Source organism: Notothenia rossii (genome assembly GCF_949606895.1).
Source record: "Notothenia rossii genome assembly, chromosome: 10".
NCBI lineage: Eukaryota > Metazoa > Chordata > Actinopteri > Perciformes > Nototheniidae > Notothenia > Notothenia rossii.
The window spans coordinates 31,572,141-31,590,724 of NC_136908.1; the positions used below are offsets into that span (position 1 = coordinate 31,572,141).

Sequence of the window (18,584 nt, forward strand, 5' to 3'; positions counted from 1 at the left end):
TATTGATTCCTGGACAAAGTATGGTGTACCCACAAACCCCCTGTGAATTTCCTATTTGGCCCACTTGCTAATGAAGTTGAATAGCCCCGCCCTAGGCAAGCAGAGACGAGCAGAGGGATACTGAGAGTATCACTTCTTTCTCACTCCATTAGTCATACATTTTTTTATTTAAGGGATCCATTCCCATGAGTGAAATGCATTTCACACAACTCCCGCCCAGTAACACCGTTAAGACGTTATAATAATTAAAAAACATATGCATTACAAATCCCTTATCCCTAATAGAAACACGTGCTGATGAGAATAAATGTCTATTCATTTCATTAAAAAAAGATATATCTATATACAGTATATATTATATATAATATAATAATAATAACAATAAACAGTACAATATTAGACAAGAAAAGGTAAATTCATATCATTTATGATGTTCTAATAGATACAGCTTGTTGGATGAGAGAAATAATTGAAGGAAAAATAGGCTTTAATTTCTTGTGAAAATAATATCAGTAGTTTTATTATTTTTCTGTAATATCTTCATGATACAGTGGTTTTAATTATTTAGGCACTTTGAGAGATAAAGTTACTTTTGAAAATTGAAGAGGGTGGAATCAGGGCCGGCGAACCGCCCTCTGATTGGCTGCAGATAATGAGGATTGGCTATGATAATGAGGAGGGCGTGGCGTGGGGCCGATCCGCGGTGATGCTCAGACGCCTCATTGTGTCGTCTGGAGCCTGAGCGGACACTGTTTCTGTCTGTCCCGGTCTGTCCGCTCTGTCTCGCTGTGGATTTATAACGGAGCAGTGCCGGAGGAGGCTTTATTCCCGTTTGGTCCCTTCTTTGTGGAAATAGCTGGAGCTGTTGTGGATTCATGTGTGTTCGGGCTGCACATCCTGTCTGGTGTTCTGGAGGAGCAGCAGAGCCACAAAGGTGAGTGTGTTCTTCTGCCGTTTAATGCAGGAAACCCCAAGTGTCTGCTCCTCCCGGTTTGACTGTGTGTGCTCCTGGTGTTGACTGTGTGCGCATGCAGCTCCTCCCGGTGATGACTGTGTGTGCGCGTGCAGCTCCTCCCGGTGATGACTGTGTGTGCGCGTGCTTGCAGTTTAATGTACGCCCGTGCGTCCGCGCGTGTGAATGGGTTAAGATGCATCGAGCATCTGTTTGATGATTGTGCTTTTTTTCATGCGTCATGGGACGCAGGTCTGTTTGACTGCTCTGATTGATGGCTGTCAATCACCCGGTCATCAGCACGCGCAGCAACAACAACAAACTGCCTGTGTGTGTGTGTGTGTGTGTGTGTGTGTGTGTGTGTGTGTGTGTGTGTGTGTGTGTGTGTGTGTGTGGCTTCATTAACTCCAGTCACCTTCCTCCCTTCATCCTATGCTCGAGCTTTCTGAATGGGATGACGGGGGTCTGCAGAGGGATCAGGGTCTGCAGAGGGATCAGGGTCTACAGACACAGAATGAGCCCTCTAAATATCCTAAGCTTCAGAAAAGAGGAATTTCCTATTTGAAATGGAAGTTGATATGTATGGATTGTTCAGTAAGTCGAGGTTTCTGGTTAGTCACTCCTGATCCTTCAAATTCAGCATTTGGGTTTATCCAGTATTTGGGTTACACAATTTGTGTTTTACTTGTTATTCTGTTAAGCCCGGCGGCTGCAGGCTTCTTTTTTTCCATGAAACTGTGTCTCAGGGCTTCTTAACATTTAAAAGCCGAGTAATGTGTCATACCCACTTAACGGGACGAAACTCAGCTAACTGACGATACGAACAATTTTTACCAAAACAAAACACAAGTCTCACAAGAAGTGTCTAAATGAGCCCTGAGCGTAAAAATGCTAACGCACTTAGCACAGAACTCACGGTAGAAATATTTTATTTCTTCTCGGATCTGCACAAAAAAGATATCAGCTATATAGCTGAGATTCCACAGATTGTACAGGTATAAGTATCATCACTGTGCGACCAAAACTTGTGGCAGCTCAGGCAAACGCAGACAACAGACGACGTAGCTTTACGGAGCAAAAACGATAAATAGTCTTATCTTTGCTGTTTTTCTCATCTGAAGTTGTGTTCAATGGCATTAAAACGATAAAAACTCAGTTGAAGGTTAATCCATAGGTTAATCCAATGTGTCTGTCACTTTGAAATGATTACTGATAATCCATCATCATATTTATGTCAATAACGGAGTTTTATAGCTGCTATGATAGCTACGAGAGTGACAGCTTCCGGTTTTGGGCATTCTGGCTACGCATCACTCATTCACCAATGGGTAATGTTTAGATGGATTTGAGGAACTTCTCTCTCGATTCTATTGGCTCTAATGGTTAAAAAGAGGTGTTAATCATCAAAATCGACCGATGGGTTCCAGAGATATGGAAAATGCACCCAAACGACCCCAGAAGTGTTTTTTCTTTTCTAAACCTCTCTAAAAAGGTCAAACGTCACTTGTTTTGCATCAATCTTGATACAGGGTACTTATTATATGTTATAGTTTGGATTCCTAAAGCTTTTAGTCTACTATCCCATCATTCAAGGGTGCTTTTCACTGTAAGTAATGTTTTTATTTTGGACGGACACTATCATTTATTTGACATACATTTTTTTACTATGTTCAATCTGAATTTACTTTAAAATAAAAACAATTCTATATTGATTCTGACTTTTCTACATCCAACTCACAGGTTTATCATTGCTTTGAGAAAAAAGATGATTCATTTACCCCTTTTAGAAGGGGTAAATGAATCATTTTCGAGCCTGAGACCTGAAAAACAGGCTCAGGGCTTAACAGGTTAACACAGTTGGGAGATTGTTACAACTGGTGTACTCGTGAGTAGGGCTTTGTTCATTTTTGATGAATTTGGTATTTCTGCTGAGGTGGAAGAAGTACTCAGATCTAGTACTTAAGTAAAGTAGTAGTACCAGAGTGTAGGAGTACTCTGTTTCAAGTAAAAGTCCTGCATTCAAAAAGTTACCCGAGTAAAAGTAGAAAAGTATTCTCATCAAAATATAGTTAAAGTAGCAAATTATATGTTTTATAAAGATTGATCATGAAAGTGTTCTCAAAGCTGGTAAAGGTGCAGCTATTTTGAATGACTTTGTATACTGCAGGGTAGCTTGTGGATTTACTCCAGGTGGAACTAAAGTCTGATTTAACACTTGATTATATTTCACATCATTCATCCACATCTGTAAAGTAACTAAAGGTATTAAATAAATGTAGTGGAGTCAAAGTACACAATTTACCTCTGAATTGTAGTAGAGTAGAAGTAAGTAGTAACACTTGAAATACTCAAGTAAAGTACAATTACCTCAAAATTGTACTTAAAGGTCGGGTATGTAATTTATTTCAGAAACACTTTTTGTTATATTCCATGGAATGCTCTTAACATCCTGATAGCAATGAATATATTAAATGCTTTGACAATAAATACATAAAAAATGTCATCTGTGGAAGCCGTAGCACTGTAAAAAGCACGACCAATCATCTGAGCCGGCCCGGCCTAATTTATAAAGCCTTGCGTAGGATTGGCGTGGGAATGTTGCATACGTAGGACAAAGCAAATAAATAAGCACAGACATTTTCGGATTCATGAAAGACTGCGTACCCGCGCAGGACTTGCGTACGGCACATCCTACGCCGGTTTCTCTTTTATAAATCAGAATCGACTTGCAATGCGGCGCAGCTTTTGCGGGCTTCATGTAACGCCCATATTTGCCTATAAATAGTCAAAGAAAAGCCCATTCATTCATTCATTTTGACTGACTTTATGAAGAAGATCGCAGGAAATGAGGACAGAACAGCTAAAAAAGACATCTCACACCGTGTCAGATTTTGGGGAGGTCGAGATAAATCATATTGTTTGGTGGATGCAGTTTGAACCAGAGTAGCAGCATTGAGGTCGGATCGTCACCAAAATAAATAAATAAGTGGTCCGAAAAAGGTTAATGACAAAATAAATACACCTAACTGAACCTTCCTCAGGCAGTGTGTTTGTACCGGGGACAGGAGACCCCCCCCTTGATGAGAAACTGTAAGAAATGATCGGGGAATCCCTCCGGAGTGGAGTCATGACGACTGGATCTGAATTATTGTTTTGTATTTGGTGGTTTGTGTTCCAGCTGTCGATCAGCAACTATATATCCATAATCCACCAGTTAAAGGAAATACAACTAATGTGTTGTGTTATATTAGCTGTACAATTTACCACATATGGTGTTCTTAGTTTCCATACCTCCTGTGTTTTATGAGCGACTTATCAAGTCTTGGCAAACGGCATAAAACATGATTAAACATGGTAGTATATAAAACCATGCTCGTATCTACACTGTAAAATATTACCATGATTTCACAATATTTAGCTGTAATATTCTACAATAAATTACTGTTTTACCACTTTACAGTCTTTACCTGTAATGTTCACAATATAACACTGTAATTTAGAATTTCACAGTGAAATCAATGCAGGCACAGTTAATTACTGTGAATGTACAGGATAAATGATTACCAGCATTTCACAACATGTTACTGTATTATTTCACAGTAAAATACTGTATTCAGACCATCCTCTGTGATAACACAACAAATTAAGGGATTTTCTTGCTTTTATCGCTCTTGCTTGGCTTTAAATACTAATTTCTTTCTTTGGTGCAGGTTTTGCTTAAATTGAAAGGGGCACCACTGCATGTGCCTTTAAAATAAACGATGCAACATATAAATATGTGAAATTGTTGTCTTGGCTTAGTGTTTTCAGGTGCTTCAATGGGCATTAATCCTGAGACGGGCTCGAAAGCCAAAAAGAGGCATGGCAATTTAAACCCCCTCGTCAGCACATTCTTCAGATTTTTTTTTGACTTTGAGTGGATGTCTGTGTAGACATGTGTTAGTGCTCCCCTCCTTGTTTTCTTTTCTATCTCCCTGGCTCCGCCTCTGCCCAAGTGCACCTGGTCTGCCCCTGGCTCCGCCTCTGCCCAGGTGTTCCAAATTCCACTCAGCCGTGTATATATAAAGAGAAGCTGGAGGAGAAGGATGTGTCGCCGATCCTGACGCCGGGAGACACTGTCCTTAGAATACCTCTTTGCCATTTTGAGCTGTAGGCCATATTTTTGCAGGGACCTGGTAGTCCAGTTTTCGTGGCTTTATTTTGTTTCCCATAGGGTTTATATTTGATTTCTGGTTAGGGGGGGGGGGGAGGGAGCTCTGGGTCCTACGGTCCGTGGTGTGGCTGGCTCGGGCTGCCTCCTTCTGTTTGTTCCTTTTGGCCAGTCATCCAGACCTCTTTTTGTTTCCCGTTTTGCTTGTTTGAGGAAAGGGCAGATTATCAATAAATGCTCGTTACCAAGAACCGGTTATTGCGTGTATTCTTTCATGTTGCGGGCCTCAGCACGAGCCACTACCGCGGAGAGAGGTTGGGGCCGTAACAACATGTCCAAGAAACTGTGAAATGCACTTTGCACTTCAATGGAGTAATACAAAGTTTAAATGGGCATTTTCTTTGTTTTTCTTTGTTGATTGAGCTGATTGAATTGTGTAGTTATGGTACAATCACAGTCAAATTTACAATATTATCGTATTATTTAGATTTGTATATTTACAGTAAATTACTGGCTACTGTGTTGCATTACTTCTACAGTAATAGTGTGAACATACAGGTACTTACTGTTATTTATGTACAGCAAGGTACCATAATACCACAGCTCTGTACGGCTATATCACAGTAATTCCATGGGCATGGCAACTGTAAAGTCACAGTATTTAGTTGTACTTTTATTCTAATTTACTGTAAAATATATACAGTAAATTACTGTGAAATATTTACAGTCAATTACTGTGAAATATTTACAGTAAATTGCTGTGAAATCCATGCAACTAGTAGCCAGTAATTTACTGTAATTTTACAGCCAAACATTTTACAGTGTATACAACCTATAGAAATGCAAAATGGCGTCAGTTTAAAGTAATCCTGTCCTTCTGTTTACCGCATTATTTATGAGAATACATTTCTTAACAAGAGAAATTCATCGAGGGATGATCAATAACATTTGCGTATTTATTTATTTCTCCAAGATACGTTTTTGTGTGCACTGAGGAGTCTCAAACAGGCGTTTGTTTAATCATTTTAAGATTGGCTTTAATCAATTTGTGAAAATTAATTATATATATGATAAATGAGAGGTAACATTTTATTTATGGTATTATTTCTCCATTCTTACTTCTGCCAACGGTCTCGCAGTCTCTCGTCTCTCCCGTTTTTGTGCGTAGTGCATACGCATGGGTCAGAGTTTGCGTGGAGTACAGCACATTTCCCCGTCAAGTTTGTTGTTTATAAATCGGAAACATTGCGTAGAAACTGGAGTGCGCCATCTTTTGAGCGTAAGCACCGTTTACAAATGGCCCCTGGACTCCAATCTGTCCGATTGACTGTCATGTACAACATAAAGGCATTAAATGTTATCGCAGCAGCGGATTTCTGGCCTCTAATCCTGATCTGACTCACTCAGGCAGAAGCCCCCAAAGAACAGGACCATTTTGGACTCCAACAGGTATACGTTTCTTTCCCACTGATGATCTGCATTATTAAATACGTGTACTTGTTTGTATGAAAGAACATGTCAAGTTTTTGGACCCTGAATAAACCTGTGGACATTTTGTTGTTCAACTGTAACCTACATACATTATCTTAAACTAAAAACAGACTGTGCTTTGTCATGGAAAAAGCTCAAGGTGAATTGTTCAACATTTTTAAGGCATCAGGTTTGTAGTGTTTGATGTGAAAGGTGCTTAATGTAAACTAATAAGAAAATCTAAGGTATATATTAGGGCTGCACGATTAATCGAATCGCAATCGATATCGTGATATCAGCTTAACATAACCGTAATAGGCTGTGATTTAATTAAATAAAAAGATGTGCGTGGCGTAGAGCCGATGAATGGGAGTCGGAGGCGGTGTGTTTAATATGGAACTCCACACTTTATTTGTCATTTAACTAAACAGACAAGAACGTACTAGCTGCATGCTACTGCAAAGCTGGAATACTAACAACAGGACACCGGAACACCAAGTTTAGCATATCCCTCCGAAAGATGGTCGTTCACTTGTGGCGCTTTTCCACTGCAAGACCTAGCACGGCTTAGCTTAGTTAGGCCTTGGTAGGCCAGGCTCACTTTAAGCTCCATTACAGTTAGTAACTGGGTTAGTAACTATAGTAACGACGCAGTGTAGCTGGGGCGATCGGCTGTTTGGCGGGCGGAGCGACGCTGCGTAAAACTGCTCTGACATCCTCTTCAATGCGACACAACTCACAAACACCATAACAATGGAGGATATGGAAGCGATCGTGTACTTTGTTTCTTGATTTTTATCACAGCAAGGAGGCAAACTTTGTTTTGGAAAAAGCTGCGTATAGCAAGACGAAATACAGAAAAAGCTAAGGGGAGAGTTTGGGCAATCATACCACGCAGCAGAGACGACAAGACGACTGATCACTACAAAACGACAACGCTACTTGGTAAGCTAACGTTCGCTAACTAGCCATTTGTTTAGGGTCACGCTCACTATACGACCAGTTTTTCAAGTATTTAATACATTTTAGCTACCACTTTTACGTATTAAAATATGTATGCTTTTTTTATTTGTATTTCAGAAGTTTGCAAAGTCGCCGCCGCAGACCATGTGTTTGGACGTTCAACCGAGCTACCGAGTGGTGGGGTGGTTTTATTCCATCTTTCACACACACTCAGTGGGTGCAGAACTTCAGGTTGTCTGAGGAAACCTACACCTATCTGTGCAACACATTCATTGTACTGATTGTAAATTGTATTGAACATCAATACATATTTTTTACTCTTTCACATATACATGTATGTCAAATGATTTACATTTTTTTTTTATCAGAACTGACTATTTAGTAAATATTTGAATTTCAAGCACCTTTAAGTACTGCCCCATAATAAGAACATTTGAGAAAATAAAGAAAATCTTTCTAATAAATTAAGAAAGTTGTTTTGTGGTCTACTATTAACACAGAGGAAATCATGATAAAAATACTTGTTACAAACAAACAGTTTAATCATCAAACAAGTGCAAATAACAAAGCAAACTATAAACATAAATACAAAAGTGTAAAACACAGCAAAACTATATACATAAATGCAAGGGTAAAAGGCCACTACGGCCAGCTGCAGGTGCCGTTCCTGCTGGGCCAGATCTGGACTGTGCATCTCCCTCAGGACTGTGAGGTGCTCCTCTCCTTGTTTCCTCTTGCCTGGAAGACAACAAGAAAAGATAAAGCTTTTTTAATCACCGTAGGGAAATTCAGGTGTTATAGCAGCAACAGCAATAACAATGAAAAACACAGGACAGGTAAAGGTCACATAAGGATATAAGAATAAAATAAGTATAAACAGAACAACAGTAAGGATGAACTAAAGACAGTTTTGGCCCTAGATGTTTACAATGATTGTGAAAGTGAATTACTCTATATCCAGCCTGTTGGTAATGCAGGGCTCTCAAGTTTTGAGCAGAGTTCAGAGTGAGATTTTGGCAGCGGTGTTTGGTAATTGTTGAGGCAGAATCTCTGCTTTGCGCGTTCCTCTATGAGTTGGTTTTAAAAGAAGGAAAAGTCGAAGCACCAGGATAAGGGTTAAACAATAATCTGTTTTAATGGTAAAAACATACAATACATCACCCAATCACGAAGCACTCTGCAGAGTACTCCGGGCTCAGGTTCTACCACCGTGTGAGACACGTCTCAGGAACGGCAAGTCAAAAACAAGAGCCCCGATCTTCAAAATGATCACAACATTTATACACAGGTGGGGAGGAGTTTTATCGCTTGCTCTTCCCTAGCTATTTGTTATTGGCGAGTTCACTTCTGAGCGAGCTAGCCAGTGAGTTGGCAGTGTTCCATTGGTCGGTTTCACTTCTGGGCGGGACCCCGGGTAGTGGGTCAGCAGTTTGTTGATTCCATCTGTTGCTTCTGTGTGCGTGTGTGTGTGTGTGTGTTTGTCCCTCTGCCCTTAGGCAGATCCCCCAATCAATGATTTGGAGTCATGACAGAGGACTCTTTGACAGGACACATACTCATTCCCCCTAAACATCTTCAACACACACACACATCCTATCATGTATCTTATCACACAACAGTCACATGTTTTTCTTTATGAAATCCATATTTGTAAATATCCAAACGTCATCGTCCCATGACAGTCACCGAATCAGTCAACCAACATAAGTTAATTGTGCCCATGCCCTAAGGTCTTCCCTGAACTTCCCTTCACCCCAAAGTCAGCTTACTTTAGAATCAGAAGGACCATTGTCTCTCTAACTTGTGTGTGACCCAATCATCTCCTGATCTGATAAGAGTCTTGCAGGAAACGCACGTACATTTCAACACCCCAACATCCTTATCGTTTCTTAACTAATGCATGCTGGACATGAATCACTAATTAACAGGACTTTAACTGCATTATATTTGAGGAAAATGTCTTTTGGCTTAATCAATAATAGTTGTAGCACTTAACAGAGGAAGCCAGAGACTCAGGGCCTCTTCAGAGGTCTGGGAACTGCAAAGCAGATGTCAAAGTTCAAAGTTCATGAAGTAAATGGATAATTACAAATGAATACAAGTATGAATAAATATGAGACCAGTTTAAAGTGCAAAAATCGAAACAAAGCACAGTCCAAAATAAGTGGAAAGCAGTGCAGGTCCACATGTCTGCTGCACAATACTTAACAATGAACAATATACAAAACTAGAGAATGCAATTCCTGAAGAAATTGGTAGTGGGAATGCTTTATGCTGAACTGCTATGCTGCAATGTAATGTGTAAGAAGAAAGTGAAGAATTTAGATTGAAATGTTACTGTAACGCAACTACTTTTTGCAATAAATAATAGCGTTACTAGTTACCTATTCCCATTAATTAACGCCGTTATAGTTACTGTGATTTAAATGGTTGCGTTACTGCGTTACATTATGTGATGGAACTGAACCGAATCTCCCTGTGGATGTAACAGGCGAATACAGCGATGTCCTGTCAAAGCACCATGGAAAAGTGAAAGTAACCATAGAGGAGTGATGATTGGTTAACGCGGGGTAACATTTCAGGGTAAGCCAATCAGAAACAGAGTTGGGCTGGTCTTGCCTTATGGGGAAAATACACAAACACGAACACTTGCTAACACACACACACACACACACACACACACACACACACACACACACACACACACACACACACACACACACACACACACACACACACACACACACACACACACACACACACACACACACACACACACACACACACACACACACACACACACACACACGGCAACGCTCACCACCAGCACACACACACACACAATGGCAGATGCAAGTATCAGCGAGAGCAGCAGCGCATTTGCAACTTGGAAATATAACCACTATTTTCAATTTGTGGGGATAAAGGATGCAAAAAAGCTTACGGTAAAATGTAAATGTGTGCAGGACAGAAAGCATTGTCCACATTGAATAACACCAAATGCCGATCTCCTGAAGCACCTAACTAATGTATATGGGGCTATAAAACTAGTCGCCACAAAGACCCCACCGTCTCAACCAATGTCTAAACATATCTTTTGTGTTTTATTGTTCCACAACATTTCGTAATGATAATTGCTACAATGGGAGTTGTCTTTTCTCTTACTGTGCCACAGAACAACACAAAAACTTGTATTTTTATTGTTATTATTTTTAAAGTAAAGTAAAGTAACGTGTTACTAGTTACTTTTATAATTTAGTAACTAATGAAGTAACTAGTTACTTTTTCGAGAGCAGTAACTATAACTATTACTAGTTACTTTTGAAAAGTAACTTGCCCAACACTGGTGATGAGAGAAGAAAAGGAAGTAAAAAGGCTTGGAAAAGTTGCAGAATATTTGAACTGCACACTTTTGAACTAACTTGATGGCGAATGATCTGTCGCCATGCCGAGTCATGTCGCCACGCCATGTGTTAGCACACATGTGAAGTTTGAGCACTTTTTGAACATTTTCGTAGGAGTTATAGTGACATCGTCTTTTATGGCGAGGGAGGCGTTTCTATGGAAACGGCATATGGTGAGATCTCAGATTTGGCGTAGAGCTGTTGAGGCATGGACCGGTGATATACAAGTGAAGATTGGGGGACGATTTGACCGTGTCGATTGGACTTACAGCGACATCGTGTTTCATGGCGAGTGATCTGTCGCCATGGCAACGGCATTTGATGACACCCGATAATACGCTTAGATGTGTGAATGCCTGCATCGTTACCAAACCTGTGAAGTTTTGGGCCGTTTGGAGCATTTTCACTGAAGTTATGAGAAAAACCTTGCTTCATGGCGAGCCTTGTGTTACCATGGCAACGGCATTTGAAGAAATATCAAAACTCTCACATAGATGTCGTCACGGCTGGACTGTTAGCACACAGGTGAAGTTTGAGCACTTTTTGAACATTTTCATAGGAGTTAATGTAAAGCGACATCATTATGGCAAGGGATGGGTTTCCACGGAAACGGCAGATGATGACACCCCATAATTGACGTAGAGCTGTTGAGGGCCGGACCATTGACCTTTATCTGAAGTCTGCTGCTCTGAGCATGTCAGTTGGAGCGATGACATCATCGTGTTCCATGACACAGGTGTTAATATTTGAACTAACGAGGTGTCCAGAGATCAAAGGTTTTCATTGTTCTGAATGAGAAATAAACCTCTTACATGTGAACGTTTTGTTGAAGAACCGTAACAGATATCTGTGAAATTTCAAAGCGTGAAGCATCTCAAGGTCCTTGAGTATCTGAAGTGTGCTTTTTGTGTACTTTCGGGTTAATAATGTGGGCTTTTTGGCAGTTAACTAAAGGTGTGCGGCTGCTGCTGTGAGGAAATATCAGCCTGAAGTTACAATGGGCTTTAATGGAGACATGTTGTTAAATTATTTTTGCTTAATTATTTGTCATTTTTCAAGCTAGGAGATGTTTTCCTACGTTTGTCATGAATAATTATGTCTCAGGAATGTAGGGTTTGGGAATTATGGCAGTTTAAAAAAAAAATATGAAGGCAAATTTCAAACTGTCCTCCACTCTAACTCTGACATCACACACTCTGCCTTAACGAGCTGCGCAATGTTAAAGTTAAAATGTTAAAAATGTGATGAATTATGGGCAGCCGCGGCGCTAGGATTTCAATTTTGGGTGGGCCAATGTAATTTCGGCTGGGCCTGTTCTAATAGATGTTTCTCGTTAACAAAAATAAAATAAAAACAAATTCCTGCATATCATTGTAGGCAACTGTGGAATGCATATTTCCTATCGTAAAGACACTTTTTCTAAACCCTTCTCTTTTAAAAATGTTCACTTATAAGAATAATTTAAATGATTTAAACGGAACGCCGCAATGAGTGAAATTAAATGTTAAACTAGCCTACTGCATGTTATTTTGTTTTGGTTCACAATACATTGATACATTTAGAAACAAAGGGCATAAAATGGCAGAATACGGAATAATGAGCGAGCACCTGATGTGTGTCTGTGTGGTTAGACTGCAGCCTGCTGTCCTTTTTAGCGGATCTAGCGAAGTGAGCGGCCGTGAGTAAATGGCACTGGTTCTCTGACGCGGCACTTTTCAGAGGTTGCAGATTTATCATTAGGCTAATTCCTTCTGATACTGCAGAGCTTTCATTAGCTGAAGGTAGGCTACATTTCATACTAAAGCAGCTGGGCAGCAGATACTGTTGCTTCACACTCAGAAGCTTTGCTGATTTGGGCTGGAGAATGCCTGCCGCGTCAGTTGCAAATGGCACGGAATTTTAGCTCTACGTTTCTTAATCCATTTTCTAGATATTTAGTCTCAATATGAAATGAGGAATCTCTTGCTTTGCACACGTGAGAATTATGTCCGGTAAAACTTTAAGTGTTCACGATTTTTCTCAATGATCTCTCCCTGTCAGGGTTGAGTAGCTGATGGAGGATGGTTCCATGGTCAGACTTCTCGCACTGTCTGTAGTTTGCATTTATCTCCATAGCTATTGCATGAGCTGTGCTGCATTCTTGTTTACTGAGAGATAGTCGATGTGTTTCCAGTCCCTGTAACCAATGGCGACTGAATTTATCTTCTTCGCCGACCCCGCCTCTCTCACTAAAATGTCGGCCCATTTTACAAAACACACTGTCCTTGCTAATGCTATACTCCAAGAATGTGGGCAGCGAAGCTCCTTTTCTTTAGTCCGAAAAGTGTCTGAGGGTACTTTATGAGCTTTGGCTGTGTAGCCGCCGGGTGATCTATGGCTGATAGGTCCGGCACTGGGATGCTATTTTCTGTTATCCTGCAACGGGTGCTACGTTCCGCAGAGGGACTGAGCTCAGCGGGGGCACAACATTAAACACACTCTCGTCTCTCTGAGGCGGCACCTGCTGTGAGGATGATGAGTGTGGTGGTTCCGGCAGCGGCGACTCTGTTCTTACTCTTTAAAAAAAAGACATCGTTAGTGAGTGCGGTATTTTGCGTGTTGGTGTAGTCCACTGTCCCCCTTCATCTGCGCGCGCCCGCGAGGCGTTCTACGATGTGTTTGCTCCCGCGCTTTCACTATGAGTTCGGTCCGATTCACATGTTAGTTACGTTGCCTGATTATGTTAATTGATGTTGCTTTTCATTGTATAAGTTTTTTTAAAGTGAAACACATGTTTGCTCTTATTTTATTATTTAATTGTTAGTTTTGATAATGAAAAATAAAAATGTAAAAACTATATTTTCGCCCAGTCATTTTTTGATCAATTAATGGGTTGGCCCAGTGACAGAGTGGGTGGGCCTAGGCCCAGCAGGCCCCATCCGGCTGATTATGGGCTATATCTCGGGAATTATGAAAGTTATGAATGAGAAAAGTAATAGCCATCGATTCCCCACCGAGCTGAACGTTTTGATGTTCGAACTGAGTTTCTGCGATGTGGAATGTGGGAGAAGAAGAGGGCCAAAATAACAGGTGGAATAATAAAGAATTTTGTGGATAGAAGTTCAAGTTGTGTGCTCCCGCTGTATTTTTTAATCCGCAACGAAATGGAGTAATGTCTGTGCCTCGTCAAACGACCACGGGGTGTTTTTGTTGTTGCTGCCATTTCTTTATGGATTTGTTGATGGTAGCTCGTCTGTTTTCAAAATGGTGCTTATGCGGAGAATTGTGATGATTCTCTCTGACCAACCAGCAGTCGGGAGTGTTTACGTCACTAGTTTAACATATTCAGCTCAGTTGTTGGCTTGGTTAGAACCTCAATTTTGGAGGGCCAGAAAAAAAGTGAAAAAGTACCCGTAAGCCCGAACTACCCCTAGTGGAAAAGCAAAAAACAGCGGGCCAGGCCAAACTAAGCCTTGCTAAGCCGTGCTAGGTCGTGCAGTGGAAAAGCGCCATTGGTTGATGATTTTGAATTTATTGTAAACTCCAAAAATCAATGGATGAGCTATACTGTACAAATTCACAAAACAACAAATACATTGAAGCTTCATCCATATTAGCATCACTTTAGCTTACCATTAAACAAGTGAACTGCAAATAGTTAGCAAAGTTATAAAACAGTATAAACGAATCAGGACACATTTTTATATAACAGTTAACACTAACCTTGTGCCTCTTGGTGCTAATACTTTAATGTAAACTTTATATTTTGATATCGCCGTATTTAAATGTAGATATCTCCGTTAATGTCTTTCCTTTATCTCCGTTCATTTCCGTCACTTTTTTTCTTTGGGAACAGTAGCTTCCTGTTAATAGCGCAAAGTCACAAAGCATGTCTAAATAAAACTGGAAGTTGAGTTAAATAATAATAATAATAATAATGCATTTTATTTATATAGCGCTTTTCACAACTCAAAGACGGTTTACAATATGAGGGAGGGTAGACAAACAAGGACAGGCAAACAAGTAAGTATAGTAAAATAAATAAAAAGGCAGTCAAGAGGAAGTTGATTGAGAGGAGGGGGGCTTATGGGTAGACAGAGTTGAAAAGATGTGTTTTGAGGCGGGACTGAAAGACTGTGAGGGACTCAGAGTCACGGAGATCTTGGGGGAGGGAATTCCAGAGCCTAGGAGCTGCCACTGAGAAGGCTATGTCCCCAAAGCTGCAGAGTGTGGATGTGGGAATGGATAGGAGTCCAGCTGCGGTTGATCTGAGGGACCGTGGGGGTTGATAAGGAGTGAGAAGGTTTGTGAGATAAGGGGGGGCCAAATGGTGGAGTGCTTTGTAGGTGAGGACCATCATTTTGTAATTGATGCGATGGGAGACAGGAAGCCAGTGGAGCTCTTTGAGGACTGGGCTGATGTGATGCCATGATTTGGTATGTGTGAGGAGACGTGCAGCTGCATTTTGAACCCGTTGGAGTCTGTTGAGGGATGTAGTGCTGATGCCGTAAAGAAGTGAGTTGCAGTAGTCAAGGCGGGAGGAAATGAAGGCATGGATTAGTCGTTCGGCTGCGGGGCGGGTGAAAGACGGTAGGATTTTTGCAATATTGCGGAGGTGGAAAAATGAGGTTTTGACTGTTTGGCGGATGTGAGGTTCGAGGGAGAGTGTGGGGTCAAAGATTACGTCAAGGTTGCGTGCCTGATTGGAGGGGGAAACAATGGTGCCATCGATGGTGAGTGTTATGTGAGTGACCTTGCTGAGGGTGGATTTGGAGCCAATTAGGAGGAGTTCTGTTTTGTTGCTGTTCAGTTTGAGGAGGTTATGTTGCATCCAAGTTTTAATAGCTGTCAGACAGGAATCGATGTGGGTAAGGGGTGGGTTATGGAGGGATTTGGTGCTGAGGTAGATCTGAGTGTCATCAGCATAGCAGTGGAAGTCCAGGTTGAAGTGGCGGAGTATCTGACTGAGGGGCAGGATGTAAATGATGAAGAGGAGGGGTCCAAGTACTGATCCTTGAGGAACGCCTTGGGTGACTGAAGCTGTGGCAGAGGAGTGGTTGGGGAGGGAGATGAAGTGGGATCGTTCAGTGAGGTAGGACTGGAGCCATCTGAGTGCAATACCTTCAATACCAATGTCCCTGAGTCGGGTGAGCAGGAGGTTGTGGCTCACGGTATCGAAGGCTGCACTCAGGTCGAGGAGGATGAGAATATTGAGGGAACCAGTGTCAGCAGAGGTGAGGAGGTCATTGACGACTTTGACGAGTGCAGTTTCTGTACTGTGGTGAGGACGAAATCCAGACTGAAGGGGTTCATAAAGCTGGTTGGTTTGGAGATGGCAGTGAATTTGTTTGGCTACAATGCGTTCAAGAGTTTTTGAGAGGAATGGTAGGTTGGAGATGGGGCGGTAATTAGTGAGGGAGGAGGGATCAAGACCAGGTCTTTTGAGGATTGGAGTAACGGCAGCAGTTTTGAAGGCAGAGGGGACGGTTCCATGGGACAGCGAGGAGTTGAAAAGGTTAGCAAGATAGGGGCAGAGGACGGGGAGGTAGGACTTCAGGAGAGGAGTGGGTAGAGGGTCAAGGGAGCAGGTTGTGGGATTTGAGGAACCGATCAGATGGAGTATTTCAAGTGGGGTAACGAGGTTGAACTGGGAAAGGCGGCGCTGGGGAGGAGGAGTCAGGAGGTCAAGGGAGATGGGGGGAGAAATGGTAGCGGTGGAGGTTGGGGGAGATGCTTGTATATCAGATGGAGCTGAGAAGGAGTGGTTAATGGCGTTAATTTTGTCTGCGAAAAACTGGAGGAATGAGCTGCAAGTAGCGGAAGTAGAAGTAGGGAGGTTATCAGCACGAGGTTTGAAGAGCTAAATGACTAAATGAAGAGCTAAATGACTTGGGTATCACTTTTATTTAACATATATGTTGTTCCAATTGTAGAGGTTACACAAAATATGCCCCATTTTGTTACTTGCTCTTTTTTTTGTTACATCCTCATTTGTTTGGGCATTCAGATGTCTTTTTTTATGAAAATGTGTATGCTTTCTTATATTTACTGTATACTGTAGTACTGCAGAAAGTATGCAGAAAAAAACTTTTTCAAAGAAGATATATTTTAGTTATTTTCAAAACAGTAGCCTACTATTAAGATATTTTAGTTATTGTATTTGTTTATGATTTTTTATACAGATTTCAAAATGATAATTTGTCTTTGTTCTTTCCCTGACCAAGCAAGTACATATTACACTTTTTCACCAAATCGTGCAGCCCTAGTATATATCTTGGAGTCCCTCCGCCGTTGCTACTCTGTACATCCTGGAGGTCAAATCACAGTAGGGTCATGTGACCAGGTAAGACCCTCTGATCAGACCCTGACCAGGGAGAGTACAGAGAACTTTCTTGGAGCAAAAATACCCACTTTGATATGTCATTTCATTCACAACGGAGAAAAAATAATGCAGTCACTCTGAAGGCCACCTGCCTGTTGCGGGAATGTGTTTTTCTCATAGAGTGAAACATACCGGTCACTCCAGGAAGGAGATTGTTCTGCCAATTATTGGACAATTATGGGCAAGATATTGAGTTATTCATGTCTACGTTGATGCTTTTCTCACATCATAGGTAGAGTGAGGCTGCAGGATTGATCAGTGCTGCAGAGCTCACTTCAGAATGAGGATCAACAGGAAGTGACAGGGTGTAGTGGAGGTTAAACTCACATTTACCAGCGTTCTACATGGAGAATTTTACAGTCTGTTTTATCTGTTTTTAAAAAGCAGACATAAACATTTATGTGCTGTTCATATCCAGCCGATGTAGAGTCAAGCGAGATTAAACCATACAAGTATAATTTCTGTATAAAAGTATCTGATGCACATAAATGTTTTTTACCTTAGAGCGGACAAGGTATTTTTGTCTTTACTATGATCTTATACATATAGAACTGAAACTATTTTCACTTCATGGATCAGCTGTTATTAAAGTGCCTTGATGAATTATTGTATCTAAAATGACTGACAGAGGTAAATTGAATCTGAGGGAGCAGAGGAGGATTATATATTTTTAATTTAAATGAATAGTTGATTTTTCTAATAGATGATTATATTGTTTGTTAGTGCACTCATCACTTACTTGTGACATTGTAATGTACATAATATACAGTAAACAACTGTACCGCAGTAAGTCACGCTGCTCAGAGTCGCTGCTTTTGAGTGAAAGCCTATTTCAATTTAAAAACAAAATCATGACAGCCCTGGATGATTTTTCAATATTCTGTATTTCTTTAAAAATGTTTTTCACACACTAATAACAGTTTTGTGTGGAATATGAACATAAAAGACTTGTTTGTGTTTCCTTCTGTTATTTTACTATGTTTGATGTACAGCATTACCAGTGTTGGGCAAGTTACTTTTAAAAAGTAACTAGTAATAGTTATAGTTACCGCTCTCAAAAAAGTAGCTAAATTATAAAAGCAACAAGTTACTTTACTTTTACTTTAAAAATAATAAGTTTTTGTGTTGTTCTGTGGCACAGTAAGAGAAAAGACAACTCCCCATCATTGTAGCAATTATCATTATGAAATGTTGTGGAACAATAAAACACAAAATATATGTTTAGACATTTTGACAGGTATCTTTATTGTCGCCTCAACAATCAAGTGGACAATGCTTTCTGTC

The 18,584-nt window shown here is 40.7% G+C and overlaps 1 protein-coding gene across 6 annotated transcripts in view; it reads left to right on the top strand.

Moving 5' to 3' along the window:
• The first annotated feature begins 737 nt into the window (after window positions 1–737).
• The window catches only part of LOC307023307 (semaphorin-6D-like), a 262,682-nt gene continuing 244,835 nt past the window's right edge, over window positions 738–18,584 (top strand). For all 6 annotated transcript variants that reach the window (XM_079656498.1, XM_079656494.1, XM_079656502.1 and 3 more), the window contains exon 1: window positions 738–934. The gene's annotated coding sequence lies outside the window, so the exon portion shown is untranslated. The remainder of the gene's footprint in view (window positions 935–18,584) is intronic.